The following is a 19,481-nucleotide window of genomic DNA, read 5'->3' as shown; positions in this document are numbered from 1 at the left end:
CTCATTGTCAAAAGGATTGGGGATAAACATATAAACCTAGCATTTTAATATATGGACTAGCTGAACCTGCGCTCTCTACACAGCGCATCATTCACATATGAGCATGAATCTCCTTGTTATTCCTCATATCTGTACATGTCCCTTTACAAACACAATTGAAAGACATCTTGATAAAAATTGGGAAGAGATACCATAAAGGGGAGATTTTTTCGATTACTTTTTCAATATTTCGCACCGCTTGCAAGATTTGAGCCTACTTCCAGTTGTAGTTTTTAATTCATGTATGATCAGTGTTTTCTTTCTTCTTGCATGCAGTAGGTAATAAGCAAACACATTACACACACAATTAATTATAATGTCAGTGATATATGGTGTTCATTGGGCAAAAAGCTCCAAAAAATAAAGATTCAACTTACTGTTAGAGTGGAGAAATGGCTATCCTTCGTTTTTCATTTGGCCATGAATAAACTCCTGAGTGGTATGCAACCCCTGTATACAGTTATGTGGTATTGGAATGTATAATGTGTAGGATATATTGCTTTATTTTTTCTTTTTTAATTTCAACATTTCCAGTGTACCCGTAAAATGTAATAAAGAAATAATGACCATGTTTTTTTAAATATTCGATTAGAACTGGACAATCTACACAAAATTTGCAATCGATCAACGAAAACATCAGCCTGTAGGTTCCCAGATCTCATTGTCGAAAGGATTGGCCACAAACATATAAATGCCCACAAACGTATAGTTTAAAAGTACTCCAAAGATGGCAGCATAATTCATTTGTATTGATTTTGGAAAAGCCTTATTAAATACAAAGACTTTGAACAATAATTTTAAAAAGATAAACTTTATATGAAAAAGGTCTACTTAAATAATTTATTTAAAGTACACATAGTTTAAAATATTTGTTTCTGTTAAACGTGAAATCACAAATAACCGTAAATCAAAGGTTTGAAATCAGAGATTATAGGTTGAGCTCAGGCGCCTATGTTGCAGAGTCATACTTCCACTTGGCTCTCAACTCTCCGGCCGAGGTACCTAGGTATCGAGTCTAGGCTTTGATCGATCCTGAGTTGTGGACGCAACCAGGCAATCATTGCTACGGGCGTAGTGGTGCGGCGAGATAGAGGGTTTCACCCGAGAGAGGCCAGTTATTTTTGGCTATTGCATCATTTCATCATTTCATTTTCTCATTCAGTCTACCTTCATCTGAGTTACTCACTTTGTTGCTTCATCACATCGATCTAGACGACCATGGATATTGACACCGGGCAAACAACACCCTCACCTTCTGCTTCAACTGGTGCTATCAGCAAGACTGATAAACGCAAAAACAGCAAGGGTTCGCGGGGCGGTGTCCGATCTCGGTCGCGATCCCCAGCTCCAGTGCGAACTACTCGCAGTCAGCAAAAATCGCCACCGCCAAAAAAGCACCACTCTTCGCAACCTGTGCAACCTCACTCTACGGAGATGGACGTACCATCTCCAGACGATAGGCAGCAGTTTCCTTCTCTAGAAAATATCTCAAAGCCGACGTTCTATTCTTATCTACTCACTAATTATGATCCGAAGTTCCAAAACGAGAAGCAAATTTTTCTTCAACTAACAAAGTATTTCACTCGAGCACAAGTCACTCAGATCACTAAAACTCGCAACGGGATCATAATTAAATCACCAGATCCTAACTTTGCCACGACTATTCGAAATAAATACTCATTTGAAATTTTTGGGAAAAACGCTAACCTGCAGAAACTAACGGATAAACATATAAAACAGCAACCTCCTCCACGAAGACAACCTGCTTTATCAGTGGTCATACGTGGAGTCGAACCAAGTATAAGCGACGATGAAGTCAGCGAGGAACTAAAAGCTGAAGGGCACTCCATTCTCAAGTGTTTACGCATCAAAAGCGTACATGGCGCAACTTACATGGTCCGCGTTTTGACCAGCTCTCAAGAGACCATTGATGATTTACTTTGTAATGGAGCTTTCATTTACAAAAAACGCCACCGAGTGGAGCCATCACACACCCCAGCTCCCCTTCCATTGCGTTGCGAGAAATGTCAAATTTATAACTCGCATAGCACAGCTGAATGTCGTAATCCTGCGAAATGCGGATACTGCTCGCAACTTCATAACACAAAAACCTGTCCAAACCTCCAAAATCCGCCAGCATGTAGTACTTGTGGAGATGCTCATCCCACTTTTAGCTACAGGTGCAAAGCACGGCCCCGTCCTGAACCAAGCAAGCCAGAACTAGTTGTGCCCTTAAAGGTTACGGCACCTACCGACAATCCAATGGATACGCCAACTTCTGTTTTTCAACCAATTCAAATCAACCAGTTTCTTTCCTTTCTCACTACAGCACTTCAAAATATTCTTCCCTTTCAACGGCAACACGTCTTCCAACAAATTCAACTGGCAGCCAAAAGAATCCTCAATGTTAACTTCCAAGCTACTTACTCTGGTCAAAATGTATATTTTCACTCTTCTATTCTCAACACTGATCTTACAACTGAACCCCATTGAGTTTTCAGACATGGACTCCCCTATTAGTTTATTGTTTCTGAATATCAGCTCCTTACAGGAACACAGGACTTTGTTTGAACAACTTCTTTTGGAGGAAACCATTCATGCATTCTTACTAAACGAAACTCACCTTACAGCTGCACGCTCTGGCAAAGTTTTAAATTATCATGTACTTCGCCATGACAACACCATACCAGCCCGCAGAGCAAATGGTGGGGTAGCTATTGGTTTCCCTCGAAGCTTACCATATCGCATCTTTCATCCTCCAATACAAAATCTGTCTGAAAACTTGGTTGTTACGCTTTACTTTTCAAACCTTTATGTAACCATTGCCACAATCTACATTCGCCCTGGTCATGAGCTTCCTTATGGGTTTTTTCAATATATTTCCAATAACTTCCGAATATTTGTAATAATGGCTGACATCAATTTTCACAGCCGTACCGATCGTCAAAAACGCCACTTCCAGGATTTCATCACCACCCATACTACCGGCACTATTCTGCAACTACCCAAACCAACTAGACATGTTTCCAACACTACACCAGATGTAGTAATAGTTTCGCATAATCTCATAGACCGATGCACTGTGCACGTACTCGATCCGTTGGGCAGTGATCACCTTCCAATTAAACTTTCTATCACACGCCGAGTCTCCAACCTTTCCAATTCTATTCCATCACGTGAAATCCCACGTTTTGATAAAGCAGACTGGGAAGCATACCGCATTTCTCTTGCACACAGTCTTGAACACTTAGAAGCCCCTACTACAGAAGAAGGATTATATCATGCGCTTGACGTTATCACATCATCTATACAGGCATCCGCAAACTCCCATATTCCCAAGTCAACTATTTCTCCTCATCATCCTCAACTCCCACCCCATTACCTTCCACTTATTCGTCGTTCCAGAGAACTCTATAGAGATTATCAACGCACCGGCAATGTCGAATCCTTACGGCTTCATAGACAATTTCAACGGACAGTCCGAAATTACATACGGACATATAAACAACGGCGTTGGATAGACACTTGCAATAAACTTTCAGATACTGCTCACCCCACGAAATTTTGGAAAAGATTCAACATCCTAACAGGGAAAAAGACACATACACCATATCAATTAATTCACCATGAAAAAGCTCTTCATACCGATAAAGATAAAGCGGACGCCTTTGCCGATTATCTACAAACCATTTTCACTCCTCTACCACCTACTAATCAGTCAAAAACTCATCCAGTCGAAAAAGTTAATTTTCAGTCTCCTCACCTTCAACCAAATCCATCCCACTCTCTTCCCGCTAACCATCCACTTACAGCTCCCATCACCACGGTCGAAATTCAAGACACCATAGCACGAAAACGCAATACTGCCCCTGGACTAGATGAGATCACCTATCGCCATATCAAAGAAGGACCGTATATTCTCCTACACCTCTTAGCTCTCATTTTTACATTTATACTCAGAACAGGTTACATACCGTCTCACTGGAAAACCTCGAAAGTTCTAATGTTTCAAAAGCCGGACAAACCTGCCAATAGCGTTGCTTCTTACAGACCAATTCAATTAACATCCATCTACAGCAAAATTCTTGAACGTATTCTCGTTCACAGGCTCCATCAACACCTCTCTGTTAAAAACCTTCTCCCGAATCATCAAGCAGGCTTTCGTCCAAATTACTGTATCAACGACCAACTTTTACGAATGCTCACTATCATAACTGATCATTACAATACCATCAAACCATCCTGCTTAGTATTATTTGATCTTGAAAAAGCATTTGATAAAGTTTGGCACCACGGTCTCATTGCTAAATTGTTGAATTTCAAACTTCCTCTCGCCTACGTCCGTTTTATTTATAATTTTCTCTCTTGCAGATTGGCCTATATCTCAATCAACAGTGCTCTTTCACATCCCATCTTTCTACATTCTGGCGTGCCTCAGGGTTCAGCACTTTCTCCTTTATTATATCTTCTATATGTTGCAGACTTACCGCCAGTTCCAGACAACATCCAACTTTTTCAATACGCAGACGATACAGCCTTCCTTGCCTTAGGGAACACAGTACATCAAATTAATACCGCTATGCAGTCTGCCATCAACTCCTTCGTCAGCTGGTGCAACCAGTGGAGGCTCAAGATAAATCCAGATAAAACACAAACATTATTTCTTCTTCCTCCCGGAAAACGTAGTAAAATTCAGAAAAATCCATCTTATCTCAATTTAACCGTTGACGACACTCGCCTGAAACCCGCTAATTATGTTAAATATCTTGGTCTCACCATCGACCAACACCTTAACTGGCGTCTTCATTTAAAGACGGTTGTCGCTAAAGCTTATAATAGATTGAATCTATTACGACGCTTAACTGGAACGACTTGGGGCCTCAAATCATCTGTTGTCCTAAACACATACAAGGTTTTTCTCCGGCCAATACTAACGTATGGGTTCGTGGCTTGGATTAACGCCTCTCCCTTTTATTACGAGAAACTAAAAATTCTTGAACGCCATGCATTACGTATTGCATTCCGCATTAAATTACCCAGCCCTACACATGAACTTTATGAGCGTCTAACTTTTCCCCATATTTTATACCACCTTGAAACACTCCGACTGAAATATATTACTAAACGGTTCGAGGAACGACATGCCCTCCTCTTAGAAACTATGAATTTTGATATAGCTTATACCCCTTCTCACCCCCTTCATCATACTTCACTTTCCCTACTATTTTCTTTATATCATTACACTTTACCCCCTGACCATCCCGATCTTCATGCCGTTGCTGCTTATAAAACCGACTATTTTTCACCTCTCATCTTTCCATCCTATGTTGCACAGTAGTCCTTTTGTTCTAACAGGGTTCCCACTGTCTCCATCATGGTCCTGAGCCACCCCAGGACCGGAAGATAAGCTCATTCGTCCACTAACATATCCCATGTGTTGTGATGTCCGATGCACTTCATTTTCATCTCATATATTCCCCTCATTTATGATTATAGCATTAAAGCTATAATGTCCTTCATATGATCCCATAACCAAATAAAGGCAATGCCATCGCTTGCAATAGTACCTACTCCCCATCCTTATGATTATAGCATAATGCTATAATGTCTGCTGTTGTATCATACATTCACATCTATTTCTATATTTATCTTCGTAATATACCTGTTGTTTATTATTTTTTTGTTTGTTTGTTATTGAAGCTAATAAATAAAGTATGTACTCATAGACCAGCACCATATACCTTCTATCCACAATCCTCTTCCTTCTCTTCCCATATAAAGGGCATAACCCTTTGGGGGAGCTAGCCATCAAGCTAGCACTAAAAAAAAAAGCCTATGTTGCATACTTTACCAGCTGGCGCAGTACAGCTTTCGTAACAAGTCTAGACTGTTTTCTTTGCGTACGTGTGGACGCACGGCGATCGGAATTCAGTTTCGGGCGACAGGTTACGAGAGATCAAGGGTTTCACCCAAGTGGAAGCCTGCTGAAGTACACTATTATTGTGTATTTTTTGCTCATCAATTCTGACTCCTTCGTTTCGCTTCGCTTCCATCACTTCACAGTTAGCAGTGTATAATTTCACATCGCTTATGGTATCTGGCTATGGATACCGGACAGGCTTCAGGACCATCAGCTTCCAGACCTTCTACTATCTCGACGAAGACGGAAAAGCGGAAGCCTCGTAGGGAAAAGTCTACAGCAGAAACAAGCCCAGATCGATCTCGCTCACCTCTTAGCTGCCCAGTACCGTCGTCAAGATCGCCACCATCCAAGAAATACCATGCAGATGCCCACAGCATCTCTAGTTCCGACGATGACCGTCTCATCATTGACGAGGAATTTCCTCCTCTGCCTCCTCCAAAGCTGAAACCGGACATTTATAGCTATCTTCTTCAAAATTACGATCCGAAGTACCGGAATTCGAAACTTCTTCTTCAACAACTTCTGAAATACCGACCACGCTCTGAGATATCACAAATAGTAGAAACCAGGAACGGCTTCATCATCAAGTCATCATCACCAAACTTTGCTACAACCATCCGAGATAAACATAGCTTCGAAATCTTCGGAAAAACCGCAACACTTTCTCCACTCGCTAACAATAAGCAGAAACAGCGCCCACCCCCACGCCAACCACCTACCATGTTGGTAGTGGTCCGCGGGGTTGATCCGTCGATAACAGATGCAGAGATTGAAGATGAACTACGAGAGGAAGCCTATTCCTTCAAAAAATGTATCCGTATTCGGAATAACCAGGGGCCTACCTACATGGTCCGAATCTTGACCACTTCACAAGAAACGATCAACGATCTACTAGATAATGGAGTATTCATCTTCAAAAAGAGACATCGTGTAGAACCGTCACGATCACCAGCACCACTTCCTCTTAGATGCGAAAGATGCCAGGAATACAATACGCACTCCACTGATCGCTGCACAAACCAATTCAAATGCGGCTATTGCTCTGGACCACATCCAACTCGCACCTGCACTAATCTTCAACAAGCTCCTACTTGTAATACTTGCCACGAAAGATCTCATCCAACTTACAGTTATAAATGTAAATCTCGGCCTACTCCAGAAGAGACTAAACCAGAGCTAGTAGTACCATTACGTACTCACGACGCTCAGAATCAAACAGTGGATACACCACTGGAACCCAATCAATATGTCACCCTTCATCAATTATTAGCATTCATCACTTTGACCCTTCAGAATGTCCAACCTTTTGCACGGCCACTCATGTTACAGCATGTTCAACATGCCGCTCGCAACCTTTTCCATCTTGACTTCCATGCTACCTATAATGGCCCCTACGTACATTTCCATGCAACTCCACTTACAACTGCTGTCTAAATCTATCTTCACTATGACTTTTATCATGGCTCTCATATTCTTATTCCTCAACATCCGCTCATTTTTCACTCATAAAATTCTGTTTGAACAACTTCTATTAGAAGAAAAAGTCAATACTTTCCTTCTGAATGAAACTCATCTTACACCCAAGCTCACTTGCCGCCTTTCAGGATATCACATTCTTCGCCATGATAGTACCATACCAGCCCGCCGTGCTAATGGTGGCGTTGCCATAGGCTTCTCACCTCATATACCTCATCGTACTCATTCCGCTCCGATTCAAAACCTACCAGAACATCTCATTACTACTCTATATTATAAGTCATTATGTGTAACAGTAGCCACCATTTATGTTCGTCCCGGTCACACAATTCCACTATCATTCTTTCACTACATCTCGAACAACTTCCGTCATTACATCATTTTAGCAGACATTAACTTTCACAGCCGCTCTGATAGAGATAAGACAACTTTCACGAATTTCATTGTCACAACCACGACCGGTATAATTCATCCTTTACCTAAACCCACCCGCCCGGAATCCAATACTACTCCTGACGTCGCCATAACTTCATCCTCTTTATCACACCGTATTCACATCGATATTTTAGATCCAATAGGAAGCGATCATGTCCCAATTAAACTCAGCCTCCGATTATCCACTACCTCTATCACCAACACACCACCCCCTCCCAGACTAATCCCCCGCTATGATAAAGCAGATTGGTCGAAGTATCGGACTTATTTAAGTCACTCTCTTCAGCAATGCGTTCCTCCCACTACGGAAGATGAGTTATACTCTATCCTAGATCATATCACTAAACATATACAAGTTGCCTCCGAACAGTTCATTCCTAAATCTACCTATTCACCCCATAAACCTAAACTACCCCCACAATATCTTACTCTCATACAGCGCTCCCGTCAGTTTTATACAGAATATGTGCGATCTGGTAACCGTGAAGCTCTTCAACATCACCGAGCCCTCCACCGTACAGTTTCAAACTATGTTAAAGCTTATAAATTACGACAATGGATCAAGGCTTGCAATTCTCTTTCTGATACATCCCACCCTACCAAATATTGGAAGCGTTTCAACGCCCTCACCGGAAAATTCACCAGAACATCCTATCCACTCATTCATCATGATCAAGCACTCCACTCAGACCAAGATAAAGCTAATGCCTTCGCTACCTATTTACAGGATACCTTTACGCCTTTGTCAGCTACACGTCATTTTCGTCATCATCCTACAGATCACTTTAACTTTTGGTCTCCACATCTTCAACCAAACGTGCATCACACAGTCTCTTCTCACAAAGCTCTCACTGCCCCCATCACTCCTATCGAGATCAAGCATGTAGTTACCCGCAAACGCAACACAGCACCCGGCATCGATAACATCTCTTATCGCCATGTGAAAGAAAGCCCACCTGTTCTGATAAATATTCTTGCCCTGATCTATACTTTTATCCTTCGTACTGGCTATATACCCGCTCAGTGGAAAACGTCTAAAGTTCTTATGTTTCTTAAACCAGAGAAACCTCCCGACCAAGTATCCTCTTACCGTCCGATTCAGCTAACCCCGGTTTTCACTAAAATTCTGGAAAAATCATAGTACAACGCCTTCATCTCCATCTTTCACGGTACAACCTCTTGCCAGTCCACCAAGCAGGATTCCGCCCACAGTTCAGTATTAACGATCAGCTCATGCGTCTTCTAAACTACATTACTAATCACTACAATACGGCAAAACCATCCTGCCTGGTCCTTTTTGATCTGGAAAAGGCATTTGATAAAGTTTGGCATAAAGGACTTCTCTCTAAGTTACTCAATTTTCGCCTTCCCCTTGCATACATACGATTCATTTATAATTTCTTGTCTGGACGCCTCGCATACGTTTTCATTAATCAACAATCATCTCATCCTATCTTCCTACATTCCGGTGTACCACAGGGTTCTTCGCTCTCTCCCCTACTCTACCTGCTGTATGTTGCAGATATGCCTCCACTTCCTCACAACGTTCATTTATTTCAATACGCCGACGACACTGCCTTTCTTGCCGTAGGTCGCACTGTTCACCAACTCAACACAGCACTGCAGGAGGCGATAGATACATTTGTCCTATGGTGTGATAAATGGAGGCTTAAGATCAATGCCAGTAAAACACAAACTACAATATTCCTACCACCCAATAAACGCTCCAAAGTCCACCGCAATCCATCTCTATTAAATCTCACAGTTAACGACACTCGTCTTCAGCTTTCTAAGACAGTCAAATATCTGGGACTTACATTGGACAGACACCTTTCTTGGAAAGCACACCTGCAGGATGTTACAGCAAAAGCTTACCGTCGACTTAACTTACTTAAACGTATAACTGGTACCACTTGGGGTCTTCATTCAAAACTTCTTTTAAACACCTACAAAGTATTTCTTCGCCCAGTGTTGACTTACGGCCATCCTGCCTGAATTGCAGCTCCCCCTTCCTATTATCACAAACTTAAAGTTCTTGAACGACACGCCCTTCGTATAGCATACCGCATCAAGCTTCCCAGTCCAACTCAGATTCTATACGACCGAATGCCTTTTCCTCACATCTTATTCCATCTCGAACAACTTCGCCTTAAGTACTTTCAGAGACGTCTCACTCTTCATCACCCGCTTCTCCGAGATACTATCAACGCTCATACCAACTTCGATCTTCCACATCCCATCACACATTCTCCTCTTTCCCTCCTTTTCACACTGTATCATTACTCTCTACCACCCGACCACCCTGATCTTCCATTGACTCGTACTTTTCTCATAGACCATCCTCCACCTCATATCACACCGTCATATTCAGCACAGTAGTCCTCTGTTACTAACAGGGCTTCCCATTGTCTCTCATCAATGCTTGGAGTAGCCCCCAAGCGAGAAGATTAACTTGCATCTGTCCTCTAACAATCACCCTCGTGTTGTGTTGTCTTGTGCACCTCATCTCATCGTCATCTCATTCTTCTCTTCTCCCATATAGAAAGTATTGTCCAATCTCACAATCAATCAATCATACAATACCGACATTCCCCTACCTCATGATTGCTATCGCAAAGATAGCAATATCCACCTGATGAATAATAATAAATTTTATGAAATAAAGTGATAATAAAATAATGAAAATTCCCTTAGACCATCTCCCAGTCCTTTCCTCCCAATTCCCAAACTTCTCTTTCCCCATGGAGGGCGTAACCCTCGGGCGGGTAGCTAGCCTCGGCTAGCAAAAAAAAAAAGCCTATGTTGCTATTGTAGCATTTTAATAGATAGGTTGGCTGCACTGGCGATCTTTCTTCTAGAGACAGAGTGTACTACAATAGATAAGTGGCTCCTCATCCTCCGTATAAATTTATTTCCGGAAACAAGTCATATGCAAATAGACTTGAAGAAGAAACAATAAAATCAAACGTTTAAAACCCTTGGTGATTTCAATGAAAAAAAAAAATTATTTCTTTTAAATACGAGGGCTGTCCAGAAGGTAACAGACACGTTGAAATAAATTAAAAAAATAACAGAATGAACAACCCAAATTTTATTATATACATTTGAAAGGTACACTCTTGAGCTATTTTTTCACATAATCGCCATGTAAATTAAGGCATTTATCATACCATAGCACTAGTTTTTCAATACCGTCGCGGTAGCAATCTGCCGCGTGCAATTTCAACCACTGGCTTACATCGGCGTCATTATCAAAGCGTCGTGTAGCGAGCCATGTTTTCATCACTGGAAAAAGGTGGTTGTCTCTCGGCGTTAAATTCGGGCTGTATGGTGGGTGATCCAACATCTCCCATCCAAAAACATCTAAGAGCTCTCGGGTACGCTTGGCCGTGTGTGGTCGTGCCTTCATTCAATCTTCACTCATTGTTTCATGTCCGTACACTTCCTACAGTCGGCGATGGATTTCAATTGGTTACTTAACTAAAACCTAATCACAGAAAGCACCTCACAAAGACGGGATTTTCTATTGCAGCGCACATTGTAACACGCTACAGAAAGCACAGTAAGAGCATCACAGTCCTCACGCTGGATGTGTACGGAGTGCGGCAACGTTATGATACCAAGATGGCGACTATAGTCCCGCCCACTGCTGCGATAGGCCAAAAAGTCTGGTACTTTTTGAATAGTCCTATAACAAACAAAATAAAACAAATCGTACTTAAAAGTAAAACAAAAAAGCGTAATTTTGTTTCAAGAAAATTACTTTAAAAATCTATTTACGAAGGACTAAAGAGAATAAATTTAAGAACGGTCTGATATACAATCAGTTATACTTAAATTCTTTGATTTTCATGTAAATGAAATGATTGCACATAAGAATATGTTATCAAATATTGATGCATCTTAAAACATTTACTGTTCACCGTTTATTTATTTCAGCACACCTAGTTATTTTAGAATACAGTTTGCAGCCGTGTTCTGCCTCAGTTCTGCTAGTCTAGAAGAATAATTTGCTCAGTCTCCTGCAACGTTATTTTTAAGACGAACAATGGACCTTTTCTTCACGATTCATGTAAACATACACAAGCCTTGTGTTTACAAGTAAAAGTGTGTGTGATCAGCCATGTTTATTGACTGCCAGCAACAGGAGTTAACTAAGTGCTTTACATAAGCTGACCCACTGAGGTGTTTCTATGACTGTGCAGTGAAATATCTTTTGTTCTAGTGTTTCGTGTTACCTGGATGCATATGATACTTAAATGACAAGAGTTTCATACCTAGCTGTCTGTAAAAGTAACTTTTTAAACTAGCGTGTATAGAAGGATTTCTCAATATATTTTGCTATTATAACTGTATTGCACTTATTATTGAAATAAGTGTTGGAATATATTGCAGTAATAGGTGCCAGCTCATGACAATATAAAATTTTATTGTTAAAAGAAGAAAAAGAATTATATAGACTATTCTATATTTTATTGTGTTTTTGATACATTTTGCAACATTATAATATGTATTGCTTCTTATATTTAAAATTTATATATGCATTGTAATTTATCTCAGTTCATGTGGGAGGTATTAAAGCGCACTCTGGTATTTGTTAATTCGTGTTAAATTATTTGGTACATATTATTTATATGGGATAAAGATTAGGTGTTGTTAGGCCTAAAAAATAAGCCTAACATTAAAAGTAGATAAAACTGCATAAATAATATTTAGGAGCAGTAACCCATGAAAAATTCGACATTTTAACAATAAGAAATGATAACTTCGTACCACTTCCGAATGAAATGAAAGATTTAACGAAAGAGATATACGAAATATGTTCAAAAAGTACTGAACCTTATTTTTTCCGTTTAAAACAATGAAGTGCAGAAGACTTTTGTCAGCGTAGATGTAGAGAGCACACTTATGCGCAGTCGTAAATTTTTTTCCCGCCCGAAGGAAATGTCAGTCATGTAATGAGCGATCGTTGGATTTCAGTTTTATGTAAAATGACAAAAAAAAAAAAAAAAAAAAAAAACTTGAGCAGCGATATTTCATCAAATTTTACCGGAAACTTGGTGATACTCAAGCTGAAACCATTCAATTGGATCAGTACATTCAATTTTAAATGAGAATTTGAGCATGACGAGAGTGTTTGCGAAATTTAATTGAGGCTTTCATCGCCAAACACAACATTCCTGTGTATGGTCATGCTTCCTACTCTCCCGACATGGCTCCGTGTGACTTTTGATTGTTTACCAAACTGAAAATGCCACTAAAAGGGACCATATTTGAGTCCAGAGAAGAAATCAAGCAGAATGCAATGGCATGGTTGCCTACCATTCCAAAAAAAAAAAAAATGCGTTCCACAAGTGTTTCCAACAATGGCGGGAGCGCTGGGGGAAGTGTGTGCATTACTAAGGAGACTACTTTGAAGGCGATTAATGTTTCGAATTTCCAAATCAATAAATGTATTTTTGCCAACCAAACATTCGACACTGTTTGAACACGCCTCGTACATCCTGTTCTTGTATGCTGATTCCAATTACAAAAACCTTTTTATTTATCTCTTATTACTATTCGCTTTGACACTTGTTGATAAACAGACGAACAAACATGGTCGTTGTATAATTTCCCATACTTGTGCACAGCACAGTTTGGAAGTTTAACAAGAAATATTTTAAGAATTCGAGAAAACACGATCTCATAAGTGTTCAACAGACTTAAAACACGTAGTTCCCCAATTAGTTTACGATGCTAGGCCAACATCCATAATTCAGCGGCTCGCCAGGAACAGAAACCAAGCCACGCGCACTGAAGTATCTACCCTTTAATTAGTGAGTTACAGTGGTGTATTTAGGGGCTATCAGGCTCAAGCCCTCCTCGAAATAAATTTGTTAGTTTTTCGCATTCCACGTACAACAATAGTCCTTCTTATCCATTTGTAAGAATTTCATTGCTTTTCCATTTTCTTATGCTCTTTCTTCAGAAATACACTATTTGTCAAATTTAATTCCATGTAAGAATTGCGTTCTTTTTGTCTTTCTTTCGTCTATTCTACTCTCCTGTTTCTTAGAGCTCCTTCGTGGCTAAGCGGTTAGCGTACGTGCCTTTGGCGTGGGAGACACGGGTTCGATTCCCGGCGGGAGCTTATGTGGTTCGGATTCCGCGTTAATCAGTAGGTCCACGTCTCATATAGCCTCTCTGCTGAACGGGACGTTAAACTCAAAATCTAATCAAATCTTCTGTTTTGTTTTTGTTAGTTGTTATTTCTTTCGTTTCTCCCATTATACTTTCAACCGTTGTTAGTTGTGATTCAAGTCGGCCGTCGTCAGTAACACCAAAATTAAGAGGAGCTGATAAGCGAAACTAGTGTTCCACACCACCTTGCACGGATAGCAAGATAAAGGAACATAATTTATTATAGCAAAGGAATATTACATCATTTAGTTATAAAGAAATATATATGTTTGAATTAAAGAAAATCAAGAGGGTGACATTAGGTAGATGAAGAGGATGCTTCCTTTTTCTTCTATGAATAGAATAAAAGGTTAGATTCACTGCTGAATGTTTGTGTATATCATATCACATAATATACACCGGTCAGCAATTCTTGCCATTAAAACTTCAATTAGTATATTTCAGCTTCAACTTGTCTCAACTTTTTTTTTTCAGGTAAAAACGTACACAGATGAAACGGAATATTTCCATTTTTTTTTTCTAAAATGAAAACAGTTAAGTTGAAATGAGATTTCAAATATTCGACATGTGTTTGCGGAAGCGTCAGTTTAGATTTTCCCGGGGGAGGAGTAAGATTCTCCACCGACATACGAGTTTCACGTTTTTTCCCTAGTATATTAGTAGACAATGGATTAAAATATATTTAATTCTCAAACTCAAGTGGACAATTGCCCCCTTGTTTCCCCGTGTTGTGTATAGCCTCCCGAAACAAAATCTTAAATACGCTACTGGTGAGTTATATACTTATTTTTTTAACATATAAAATAAATACCTATTTTCACAGTTTATGTATATATTGTAATTTCCAAATTATGTGACTAAATTCTAAATTATAGTGTTTTTCTTTGAATGCAAATAATAATTATATACATATCTAGATATTCACGTTGTTATATGTGTAATGTATATTTGTGTAAGGCAGTAAGAAAGAAATAAAAGTAAAAAAAAGGGGGGATTTTGCTTTTTCTGAACACGTACTCCCGTTAGAGATAGGGAGCGCGAGGAACCGAGAGGGGGAACCGAGGAGAAATCTAAACGAATAAATTAACGCGCGAGCGAGCGAAGGTTAATTCTCATGTCAGCCGCACGAGGCGCTAGTTTATGTATTAAGAAGTGTGTACACACAAAGCAACGCAAGCAGAAACCCTCTTTTTTTGCAGTCTTTTTGTATTATTTTGGCGCGAGAATTGGGGAGGTGTCTATTGGGGTGGAAGCAATGGACGAAATGTAAGGGGAAGCAGTGAGGGAGTTAAAGAGGGATGAGGAAATTTGTTGGGAATTATAAAAAAAAAGAAAGCTTCAAAAGTGAGAATTTAATTCTCTAGAGGTTTAACCTCTTGTTATGAATGAATGGTTAGGAAGCTTAAAGAGTTCAGGGTAGAGACAAAAATACAAAAAGCGATAAGTTAAAGTATTATCAAAAGGTTTGCTTTTTCAAAAAATTCTTCTTCAATGTTAGGTTTTTAAAAATTTATCAACAATATCATCGTAACTATTATGTCGTAAATGACGCAATAAAAATTCCAAATTGAAAGCATCCATACATCGGAATTCTTCTCTAATCTCGTCGTTCTGACATCACAATTACTGTTCTCAATATTAAGCGTTAAATCAATCTGCTCCCTTTCCCTGTTTTACCTTCTACTATATAAATTCTTTAGCTGCAAAAAGATTAGAGTTAAGTTATTTCTTCCTTTTACCATAGCGTCCTGCTTGTAGTGAATAAAACCCAGCGCCGGAACTCGATCTGTATTAACAGAGTTAGTCGTCTGGAACTAGGTCTCCGTGAATTACCTGTCTGATTTCTGATTGGTCGTAGACTGGCCGCAAACGGGCAATAAATTGCGTGCAAACTCTCCATGGACCGCCCAAGCTTCCTAAAACCAAGCACTATAAAGGAGAAACCTAACTCCGTCGATGACATAAAAGAAAGTGCTGAGTTTGAAACTAGCCAAGGCATATGATAGTTATATAAAGGAAAGAATTAACGTCAAGAGGTTACTACCCCTTTTGTTTTTTTTTACTTTAAAATTACATAATGAATTGTCTCAGTTATGGAAAGATTCCACAAAGCACAATACCAGGAAAACTAAAACACGAAAAAATGTCTGTTGGCACACACCTAAATATACAAGGTTGTTTCTTGTAGTCTGTTTGTCAGTTGCCTCATTTGTCTTTCAACGTCGGTGCAAGTGCACAAAGAGAGGATAGAAATCAACACAAGCTTTTCAGGAATAAGTTTTCATATAATTTTTGATCAGATATCGAATAACATCAGTGTTCATCCTTCATCTAGTGTCACTCAGTTGTAAATTATGAGACAAAATACACTGTAGGTTCGAGTTCCACCAAGAATTATAGTCGCTTTCAACTATCCTGGATTATTCTCCAGCATATTATCGCCAACTTTATTCAAGATAAAAGAACTAAAAAGAGTGATCAGAGAAACGAGGAAAACAGAGTACAAGAGAAAACAAGCTACAATATATATATATATATATATATATATATATATATATATATATATATATATATATATATATATATATATATATATATATATATATATATATATATATATAAGGTACGAAATCCCTGATGTATGACAATATTAAAAATTAATTGTTCATATGAGCTTCAATTTTTCGGTTTTGTTCCACCTTGGCTAAATCTTCAATGCTTTTGCTTCTTGTATGGAATATCTAGCGTTGATCCCCAATTTACCCATTTATTCCAGGTCCAAATTGAGATTCAGACATCACTGTATAAATACTAAAGAAACTAATTTTCGTTTAGATTTGCAAAATTGATATACTTACTTTTAGAACAGACCAAAAGGAAACGAAGTCAGACCAATAATTAGTAAAATTTTTAAACCAATAGATTTGGTGGGAGCAGTCCTGGGTTCGATTCAAGGTGGGAACACTCGGTCGAAAAAAGTGTAAGTGCTTTTCCAGACTGGCCATCCAGAGTGAAGTTTTCCTGGGTTTTCCTCACTCACACCAGTCAAATGCCGGGATGGTTTCTAACATTAAGGTCCCAGGCGGCTTCCTTCCTTCCCCAATCCTTTTTCCTTCCCTTTCGTCGGATAGTGTGATCGCCGAGGGACATCATCCCTCATACACGACAGGTTAACATGGCCATAGATTCCTGATTCCCTGAATTCAAACGAATAGATGGACATTCCAATGGTTTCTAAGAAAGGATAGCGATTATTGCCTGCTTTAGCTGCAACCCACATAACTATAACGTAAATATGGTTGCGTGGTATTTGCAATAAAAATTTCGTACCAAAATGTTCAAACTGCTAATTTTTTTTTTTTTTTTTTTTTTTTTTTTAAGTTACTAACATATAATATCGCATTTTTCAGTATTATTTGAGTTTCATAAGTTGGTGAGGAAACTGTGTAGTGTTCACTATGCGGTTGTATATAAATCAATGTCGGTTAAACCTTAAAAGTTGTTCTTAGTATTTCAAAATCCATGTAAGGGCTTGCAGTACGAAATCACTTCTATGCCTCTGTGAAGCAACGTGCTAAAGCCGGAGACATGTCCTGTAATCAATTGTCTTAAGAGTCTTCATCCCGGCGAAATTAAAATACCGCTAATTTTACAGTAATTATGTGATATCTTCAAATAGATAAAAGATAATTAAAATATGGAACAAGAGCGCCCTAGACAATATTATTTTGCGTGAATTACCGTTATCACAAGTCACCTAATGGCTTTCCGTTTTCAGCTGTTTAGAAATGCGAAAATAAATGCCGATTTTCAAAATGGCTCGAAATCGAAAGCAGATAAGTGAGTCATGATAACGGTTTCTTATGTAAAATAATATTGTCTAGGGCGCTCTTGTTCCACATTTCGATTATCTTTTATCTATTTGAAGATATCACATAATTACTGTAAAATTAGCGGTATTTTAATTTCGCCGGGATGAAGACTCTTAAGAGGCCCCACAATGTAATCAATTGTAGAGTATATCGTATCTCCTCAATGTAATGTAGAGAGGGATACCCTGTACTGTAAAGGTTGATCTACCATGAGATATGCACGCGCCAAATGTAACGCATTCAGTTCCTTTCGTGTTTAGAAGCTCATGTTCATATTTGTTCATGTTCTTCATAAGCTTGGTATTATGTAAGACTCCAATTCCAAATCAGTGACGGAAGATTATCTAATATACATGCAGAAAAGTCTCAGAAATTCAAAGAAAATCTCCATCTTTTACAATATCTTTCAGCAAAACCGTCAATCGAAAAGAGTTGCTAGAAGTCTTTTAGTGTCAACTATAATCTACTTTTATGATCTCACAAAAACCAAATAGGACTTCAAATTTAGTCGAATTCTTGTAACTCCTGAATTGATTTTGCCCTCAAAATTTCAATCTACAGTCCTTCCGTTTCAACTGTGCTCCGGCTGGCGCTGCTGTCGATGTGTGTTTTCGCATTACCTCCCTCGACAGAGGAAATACAAGTTGCCGTGGCCGATATATTTCAATAGTTGGATGCTTACACTGTTCTTTCCCCAAACCAAACCGTAGGAGGGTAGGCAAGTGTTAGGCCGGAGTATATTTTACAATTTTTTCGAGGGCTTACTTGAAATAGTAAGGCTCTAAGAATTATATAACTTGCCGAACCCTGAAACCCATCGCCTTAGAAATTCAAGAGCACTTTTTTTTTTTTTTTTTTTTTGTATTCTCTTTGTCAGCCTTATTCATACTCCTGCCTCTCCTGTCTTTGTGCTTTATTTTCTTGTGGACTTAGCGACGATCGCTACTACTCCATATGATCTGTCTAAACTTCATTTTTGTCTTTTCTTTGTCTATCATCCGCTCCATTTAGTTCTCTCATCAGTGTAGGCAGGCCCGTATCCCCGGGGGGCAAGAGGGGGCCGCCCCCCCTAAATTTTGGCTGGCTCCCATAAAATTTCACAGTAGGCTTGCAAATGAACTATGATATGGTGATGAAGTGTAATATGATTGGGTCGGTCCCCCCTAACTTCTACCGCCCCCCCCCCCTAAATTTTTGTGCTGGCTACGGGCCTGAGTGTAGGTAATGCTTTTCTACTTCGTTTAAGTATTATTATTTTGAACCATATCGTGATTTCCCATTCCCATTATTAAGAAACTATAATCCAAGTAAATGAATAAGGGGGAAATTTTCAGAAAATACGACAAAAATAGGAGAAAACGCGTAATGATGTATTTTATGCAACATATTATGAGACCAAGATTTTTAGAATGCTACAATGTATCAAACCAATCCAGCCGTGACTGATATACTTTTCGACATTTCGAAAATCTTGTTTCCTGTTATTTTCTAATCTGCTTCCAGGGTTAGCTTGATATTTTCTAACTCAAACGCGTTTTTCTTTTAGCGCTTTG

Source organism: Thermobia domestica, chromosome 4 (assembly GCF_964235325.1).
Source record: "Thermobia domestica chromosome 4, izTheDome1.hap1.1, whole genome shotgun sequence".
In the NCBI taxonomy this organism is placed as follows: domain Eukaryota; kingdom Metazoa; phylum Arthropoda; class Insecta; order Zygentoma; family Lepismatidae; genus Thermobia; species Thermobia domestica.
The sequence above is the reverse complement of the archived record's forward strand: the minus strand, read 5'-3'. Positions refer to the sequence as shown.